Here is an 8,613-nt window from a genome sequence, read left to right as displayed (position 1 = left end):
TATGTGAAGGATGTCAGAAATAAAGTCAATTCAATTCAAATCTCCTTGAAAATATATTGAATATTGAACATATAGAGTGGAAGAAGAGAGAATGTTTCCTATTGTGGGTGTGTCTAGGATTAGAGAACGCAGCCTCACAATGGAGGAATACCCACTTAGAACAGAGATGAGGAAGAATTCCTTTAGCTAGAGGGTTGTGAATCTGCAGAATTCATCGTCACAGTCAGCTATGGAGGCCAAGTCATTGGGTTTCTTTAAAACGGAGGTAGATAGGTTCTTGATTAATCTGGGCATCAAAGGTTACAGGGAGAAGGCAGGAGAATTGGGTAGAGAATAAATCAGCCATGATGGAATGGTGGAGCAGGATTGATGGACTGAATGGCCTAATTCTGCTCCTATGTTGTATGGTCTTGTGATCTAACAATCAACAGTTGAGAGCAACAGTGGTGAACTCCCCACCAGATCTCCTTCGCCTGGTGCCAGACTGCCACTTGCACTTGCCCGGAGTTTCTCGTCTAACCCCAGTTGTCTTGTAGTGTCTGTCTCCAAGGTGGAGTGAGAGCTGTCCAGTTCCCCATTCTGTAACCCAGACTTATGGTGGGTGTTAATAGAAAGGGGGACCTCCTCATTCCTTGCAAAGACAAAACAGAAGAGAGATGCATGTACTCACTATGCCCAACCCTTCTGCTGATGCAGCAGCATAGCGTTCATGCTACCCCCAGGGTACAAACACCAGACTTATGGACACACGTACATATGGTCCCAGCTTCCATAATGTTACCAGACTCAGAAGTCTGACATGCATATACATGTTTATTCTTACAAATGACAGAGCTAAATTTTCTCTGTCCACTTTTAGTAATTGATTTTTCATCTCAGTCTTTTGTACTTTTGATTGCATTCATTACAATTCTGTGGAAGTATAGTTACAACATTGAATGATTTTTGTGTATCTTCTGACTTATGGACATCGGTAAAAACTGATTGTTTGTTACCCAGGAATGCCTGCAGTGATAAACATGCACACTTTAATCAATTCAAAGGAAAGCACTGGGTCACAGTAACAAGTTGTAAATGACCATACTGGATTTTGTGCAGCTCTTGCCTATGAGAGCCTCTTATTATGCAGCCTGGTAAGCCCCAGTACTCCAGATGGCTCTGCTAACTTTGGCTTCCCTCTCATTCCTTGCAGTTATAACCTAAATGGGGGAGATCAAGAACATTAATTTACCAACACTACCCTCCCCACCCCAACATAGATACACAATCGCTCCTAGCATCTATCATGATTAGAGTACATCAATGCCTGACCTGGTCCTACATGGGTGGAGAACACACTTTATCTTTCATCAATATCACAATCCTTCTGAAAGACCCAATTTGCACCACTGTTGTATGCAAATACAAAATGTTTTAGAGCATCAAGGATGGTGAAATCCAATTTTTAGACACTAGTTTCATTGACCATTGTCTTTCTTTTACCAGATGTTTCTCAATCCCAAATGATTTCTGAAAGATGAAGCAGAGTTTCTTGAATTTTGGAGAATTGGAGAATATACTGCATATATTATATTATAATATAATATTACAAATTATATATATATATAAATAAATAAAATATTGTGGACCCTTGGGCCCATAATGTTATACCAACCTTTTAACCTACTCTAAGATCAATCTAACCCTTTATTCCAATTTAACCCTCCACTTTTCTATCATCTTGGTGCCTATAGAAGAGTTTCTTAAATGTCCCTAATGTAGTTGCCTCTGCTACCAACTCTGGTGGTGCGTTCCACACACCCACTACTCTCTATGTAAAAACCTTACCTCTGACGTCTGTCTATATTTTCTTCCAATCAGCTTAAAATCGTGTCCCTCTTATTTCCTTCCTTATTTCTTTATGGATTCCCGGACACTCAGATTTTTGCACTTACTCGGTGAAACATGACGTAACCTTTTCATGTCAGTCGATATTCCTTTTCCAATCAAATAGGTTAAAATTGAGACATAAACCTAATTTACTGTTTTCTGGCCTATCTAGCAACAGTTGTCAAAACATTTATCTCACCCCACTCCCAGTAGCACTTAACTTTTTATTGTTATCCTTTACTCTCTTTCTAAATTAAAATTGTAACTTTTCTTGCCATTTACATACCTTTACTACATTCCTGTCAGGGTTTTGGTATTGAATAAAAACATCCTTCAACATTACTGACAAATCCAGATTGTCAGGAACATTTCTACGAAGTGGCTTGAACAATTTAGTTGAATTGCCGTCCCCTCCCTGTTAATTGTTTTATTGATGGCAATCTTGCCAAGATTGGCATTTTCCCTTCTGCTGAGTGTTCATTGGCAGGTGACCCATCTGTTCCAGCAATCAGCAACATTTCATTCACAGTTATGCTTTAACATTTTTGTTGTTATTTGAGATGATCACGAGCACATATTCACAAACGCTTTGTGATGAAATGTTATGTCAAGTCTGATTGACACACACTAATAAAACTATTTCATGATTTTTAATTTACGATGCTGGCTTCTGTCATAAATGTGAGGAATCACAGATAAGTTGACATTGAAGGGTGACTAAAATAGTTGCAACAATCAGTATGGACTACAGATAGGAACAGCACATAATAACACAAATCACACTGACTGAGTTGCCTGTTCCAAAGAGAGCACTTGACTGGCAACTGTGTGCCGCGACATGTTCCGGATTTCTCCAGATGAGGTGTGGAGGGCAGTATTCTGAGATGTGCTGGAAGGTGTCCGAGCTGCTGCTGGGTTCACCATTGGGTCTGGTGACAGAGCATTTCTACGCTCAACATGGAATCTGGATGAACTTGTTCCCAATCCTTTTAAGTATACTGATACCGGTTCTGTGGAACAAGTTATTTGGTTGCTTATTCTTTTTCAGATCGGGGAATTGCCACACGATCACCATTTATTGCCCATCCCTAAATAGCCTTTGAGGTGATGGAGGTTTCTTGGACTGTTTCTGGACAGGGAGCTCCAGGATGTGGATCCAGCGATGATGACGGACTGGTGATACTGAAGTTTATATGGCACGTGATTAGAGGGAACCTGTTGATGGTGCTGTTCCTATGGGCCTGCTGCCTGGTATGTCTTGGTGGTGAAGGTTGCAGGTTTTGTTGATTATTATCAGAATAGGCTGGGTGAGTAACTGCACCACACTTTGTAGATGGTGCATACTGTACCCAATCTGCACTGATGGAGACGGGAAAGAAAATTCTGGGTTGTGGAGCTTGTTCCCAGTTAGTCTTTACAATGCCTCCTGAGACGGTGATGTGCCTCTCCTGTGAGATGTGGCAGACTTGGGGGAACTCCCCTCTCCCGCAGAGTCACATCTGCCAGAAGTGCTTGCGGCTGGGCGATCTGGAAGACCGTGTGAGGAATCTGGAGCAGCAGCTGGATGACCTTCGACTCATGAGGGAGAATGAGGCAGTCATAGATGAGAGCTACAGGGAGGTAGTCACACCTAGGCTGCCGGAAGCAGGTTGCTGGGTGACAGTCCGAGGGGGGAAAGTGAAGGAGAGTAGACAGGTAGTGCAGAGCACCCCTGTAGCCATTCCCCTGAATAATAAGTTTACCATCCTGGATGCTGTTGGTGAGGATGACTGACCAGGTGTGAGCCACGGTGGCAGGGCCTCTGGCACTGAGTCTGACCCTGTGGTGCAGAAGGATGGGACGGAGAAGAGCAGAGCTGTCGCCATTGGAGACTCTATAGTCGGGGAGCAGACAGCAGATTTTGTGGATGTGAGAAGGACACCCGCATAGTTTGTTGCCTCCCGGGTGCCAGGGTCCAGGATGTCTCTGACCGGGTGCATGACATCCTGGTACGAGAGGGAAAGCAACCAGAAGTCGGGATACATGTTGGGACCAACGACATAGGCAGGAAGAGGGATGAGGTCCTGAAGTGTGAGTTTCGGGAACTAGGCAGAAGGCTGAAGAACAGGACCTCAAGGGTGGCGTTCTCAGGATTGCTGCCAGTACTACGTGATAGTGATGGTAAGAATTGGAGGAGATGGTGCAGGGGGCAGGGTTTTAGATTTTTGGATCATTGGGATCTCTTCTGGGGAAGGTGGGACCTGTACAGATTGGATGGGTTGCACCTGAACTCGAAGGGGAGCAATATCCTTGCAGGTAGGTTTGCTAGCATGGTTCAGGAGGGTTTAAACTAATTTGCAAGGGGGATGGGACCCGGAGTGATAGAGCAGTGAAAGAAGTGCATGGAGTAAAGCCAGATCTAACATATAGAGAGGCTTTCAGGAAAGAGAAGCAGAATAAAGGGTGTAAAGGTAGTAAGGTAGAAGGGCTAAAGTGTGTGTACTTCAATGCAAGAAGCATCAGGAACAAAGGTGATGAACTGAGAGCTTGGATACATACATGGAATTATGATGTAGTGGCCATTACAGAGACTTGGCTGGCTCCAGAGCAGGAATGGATTCTCAATATTCCTGGATTTCAGTGCTTTAAAAGGGATAGGGGGGGGGGGGGGAAGGGGAGGAGGGGTGGCATTACTGGTCAGGGATACTATTACAGCTGCAGAAAGGGTGGGTAAAGTAGCAGGATCCTCTTTTGAGTCAGTATGGGTGGAAGTCAGGAACAGGAAGGGAGCAGTTACTCTACTGGGGGTATTCTATAGGCCCCCTGGTAGCAGCAGAGATACCGAGGAGCAGTTTGGGAGGCAGATTTTGGAAAGGTGCAAAAACAACAGGGTTGTTATCATGGGTGACTTTAACTTCCCTAATATTGATTGGCACCTGATTAGTTCCAAGGGTTTGGATGGGGCAGAGTTTGTTAAGTGTGTCCAGGATGGATTCCTGTCGCAGTATGTTGACAGGCCGACTAGGGGGAATGCCATACTAGATCTAGTATTAGATAACGAACCGGGTCAGGTCACATTATCTCTCAGTGGGTGAGCATCTGGGGGACAGTGACCACCGCTCCCTGGCCTTTAACATTATCATGGAAAAGGATAGAATCAGAGAGGACAGGAAAATTTTTGATTGGGGAAGGGCAAATTATGAGGCTATAAGGCTAGAACTTGCGGGTGTGAATTGGGATGATGTTTTTGCAGGGAAATGTACTATGGACATGTGGTCGATATTTAGGGATCTCTTGCAGGATGTTAGGGATAAATTTGTCCTGGTGAAGAAGATAAAGAATGGTAGGGTGAAGGAACCATGGGTGATAAGTGAGGTGGAAAACCTAGTCAGGTCTTAGAAGGCAGCATACATGAGGTTTAGGAAGCAAGGTCTATTGAGGAATAATAGGGTAGCAAGAAAGGAGCATAAGAAGGGGCTGAGAAGAGCAAGAAGGGGGCATGAGAAGGCCTTGGTGAGTAGGGTAAAGGAAAACCCCAAGGCATTCTTCAATTATGTGAAGAACAAAAGGATGACAGGAGTGAAGGTAGGACCGATTAGAGATAAAGGTGTGAAGATGTGCCTGGAGGCTGTGGAAGTGAGCGAGGTCCTCAATGAATACTTCTCTTCGGTATTCACCAATGAGAGGCAACCAGATGACGATGAGGACAATATGTGTGAGGTTGATGTTCTGGAGCATGTTATAATTAAGGGAGAGGAGGTGTTGGAGTTGTTAAAATACATTAGGATGGGTAAGTCCCTGGGACCTGACGGAATATTCCCCAGGCTGCTCCACGAGGCAAGGGAAGAGATTGCTGAGCCTCTGGATAGGATCTTTATGTCCTCGTTGTCCATGGGAATGGTACCAGAGGATTGGAGGGTGAATGTTGTCCCCTTGTTCAAAAAAGGTAGTAGGGATAGTCTGGGTAATTATAGACCAGTGAGCCTTACGTCTGTGGTGGGAAAGCTGTTGGAAAAGGTTCTTAGAGATAGGATCTACGGGCATTTAGAGAATCATGGTCTGATCAGGGACAGTCAGCATGGCTTTGTGAAGGGCAGATCATGTTTAACAAGCCTGATAGAGTTCTTTGAGGAGGTGATCAGGCATATAGATGAGGGTAGTGCAGTGGATGTGATCTACATGGATTTTAGTAAGGCATTTGACAAGGTTCCACATGGTAGGCTTATTCAGAAAGTCAGAAGGCATGGGATCCAGGGAAGTTTGGCCAGGTGGATTCAGAATTGGCTTGCCTGCAGAAGGCAGAGGGTTGTGGTGGAGGGAGTACATTCAGATTGGAGGGTTGTGACTAGTGGTGTCCCACAAAGATCTGTTCTGGGACGTCTACTTTTCGTGATTTTTATTAACGACCTGGATGTGGGGGTAGAAGGTTGGGTTGGCAAGTTTGCAGAGGACACAAAGGTTGGTAGTGTTGTAGATAGTGTAGGGGATTGTCAAAGATTGCAGAGAGACATTGATAGGATGCAGAAGTGTGCTGAGAAGTGGCAGATGGAGTTCAACCCGGAGAAGTGTGAGGTGGTACACTTTGGAAGGACAAACTCCAAGGCAGATTACAAAGTGAATGGCAGGGTACTTGGTAGTGTGGAGGAGCAGAGGGATCTGGGGGTACATGTCCACAGATCCCTGAAAGTTGCCTCACAGGTAGACAGGGTAGTTAAGAAAGCTTATGGAGTGTTAGCTTTCATAAGTCGAAGGATAGAGTTTAAGAATCGCGATGTAACGATGCAGCTCTATTAAACTCTGGTTAGACCACACTTGGAGTACTGTGTCCAGTTCTGGTCGCCTCACTATAGGAAGGATGTGGAAGTATTGGAAAGGGTACAGAGGAGATTTACCAGGATTATGCCTGGTTTAGAGAGTACGGATTATGATCAGAGATTTAGGGAGCTAGGGCTTTACTCTTTGGAGAGAAGGAGGATGAGAGGAGACATGATAGAGGTGTACAAGATATTAAGAGGAATAGATAGAGTGGATAGCCAGCGCCTCTTCCCCAGGGCACCACTGCTCAGTACAAGAGGACATGGCTTTAAGGTAAGGGGAGGGAAGTTCAAGGGGGATATTAGAGGAAGGTTTTTTACTCAGAGAGTGGTTGGTGCGTGGAATGCACTGCCTAGGTCAGTGGTGGAGGCAGATACACTAGTGAAATTTAAGAGACTACTAGACAGGTATATGGAGGAATTTAAGGTGTGGGTTTATATGGGAGGCAGGGTTTGAGGGTTGGCACAACATTGTGGGCCGAAGGGCCTGTAATGTGCTGTACTATTCTATGTTCTATGTACCAGTCAAGCAAGCTGCTTTGTCTTGGACGGTGCTGAGCTTCTTGGGTGTTATTGGTATTGTTGCTGTTGCACTTATCTAGGTTTTTGGAGTGGATTCCTTCAAGCTCCCCTGGGGTATTAGGAAGTAAGTAATTCATCACGGGATACTCAGCCTCTGACCTGATCTTGCAGCCATAATATCCATGAGGTCTGATTACCTCATGAGTACTGAGTTTCTGATTAATGGTGCCCTCCAGGATGTTGGTGATGAGAAACGGGGAAGCTAATGTGACTGAAAATGAAAGTTATGTAGTGAGATTCCCTCTTGTTGGAGATGGTTGTGACCTGTCAGTGTTGCAATGGAATCACCAGTAACATCTGTATTTCTGATCTTGTGATGGAAGGAAGGTCATTGATGATGCTCAAGCCTAGGACCCCGTCCGAGGAACTTGGGGCTGGGAGGTTTGACCTCCAACAACTACTGTCATCACCCTTCATGTGAGATATGACTCAAATCATTAGAGTTGTTTCCTTTCAATGTCCATTGACTTCAACTCCACCAGAGCTCGGGGATGCCACACTCAGTGAAATATAATCAAGGACAGTCACTGCCACCTCAAAGTAATTTCATTTTTTGAAATCATTGAGTAGTTTTAAAACATTTCTGAACAGGACCCATTTAAAAACTCTGAAAAAGCTTTTGCCAGTGGTGAACTGTGGGGCCTCAATGAGATACTCTGACTGAGGCTGACCTGCTGTTTGGAGCCCATTTCACCCTGCGAGATGCCTGCCAGGTTAAAGAGGCCCATCCTTCTTCATTTGGAAAATATACAGATGAACTGAAATCGCCAGAAGTCCAACATGATTCAGCCCAAGTTGTTATTTTTCTCAAAGGGAGATTTGGGATGATTTGTGATTTCACAAAGTTTCAATCTGGAATGTATTCATGATTCTCTAAGAAATAATGATGAATGAGCTTCTAACAAGTGTTTTTTTATATATACTTTGGATCTTTTCCCATTGGGCTGCCGTAAGGAAGGATCATAGTTCTGTTAAACCTGCAATGATTTACAAAGACCCAATGTGGTGTGGAGTTGTTTATCACAGTGTTCTATTGCACTTCTAATGACTCCAATCCAATAAAGAGTGAAAATAAGGTGGAAAGATTGCTGACTAACAACCATCTACTGGTTTAATTATGTAAGAACCTGTTCACTCAAATAAGTGTCACAGAACCTCACTGCAGGAGAGATTACGAAGAGCACTTATGCTAATAAGCTTGAATGCACGATAAAAATGTGGAAATGACAGCAGAACAATAGAATTAAAATAGCTTGTAAATTGTGTCATCTGTCACATCCAGGCAGAACGGTAACTGGGTGTGCATCTCATTGCCCACAGAATTTGTGCATTCCATCAAGGTAATGTTGATGCCAAAGGTTATATTGGC

General features: G+C 44.2%; 1 long non-coding RNA gene across 1 annotated transcript in view; it reads left to right on the top strand.

Moving 5' to 3' along the window:
• Positions 1-8,532: 8,532 nt before the first annotated feature.
• LOC140730007 (uncharacterized) overlaps positions 8,533-8,613 on the top strand; it is a 100,104-nt gene continuing 100,023 nt past the window's right edge. Inside the window, exon 1 of the long non-coding RNA XR_012099474.1 lies at positions 8,533-8,584. This is a non-coding gene — a long non-coding RNA (uncharacterized lncRNA). The remainder of the gene's footprint in view (positions 8,585-8,613) is intronic.

Source organism: Hemitrygon akajei, chromosome 7 (assembly GCF_048418815.1).
Source record: "Hemitrygon akajei chromosome 7, sHemAka1.3, whole genome shotgun sequence".
NCBI classification, from domain to species: domain Eukaryota; kingdom Metazoa; phylum Chordata; class Chondrichthyes; order Myliobatiformes; family Dasyatidae; genus Hemitrygon; species Hemitrygon akajei.
This window is presented reverse-complemented; position numbering and strand designations above follow the sequence as displayed.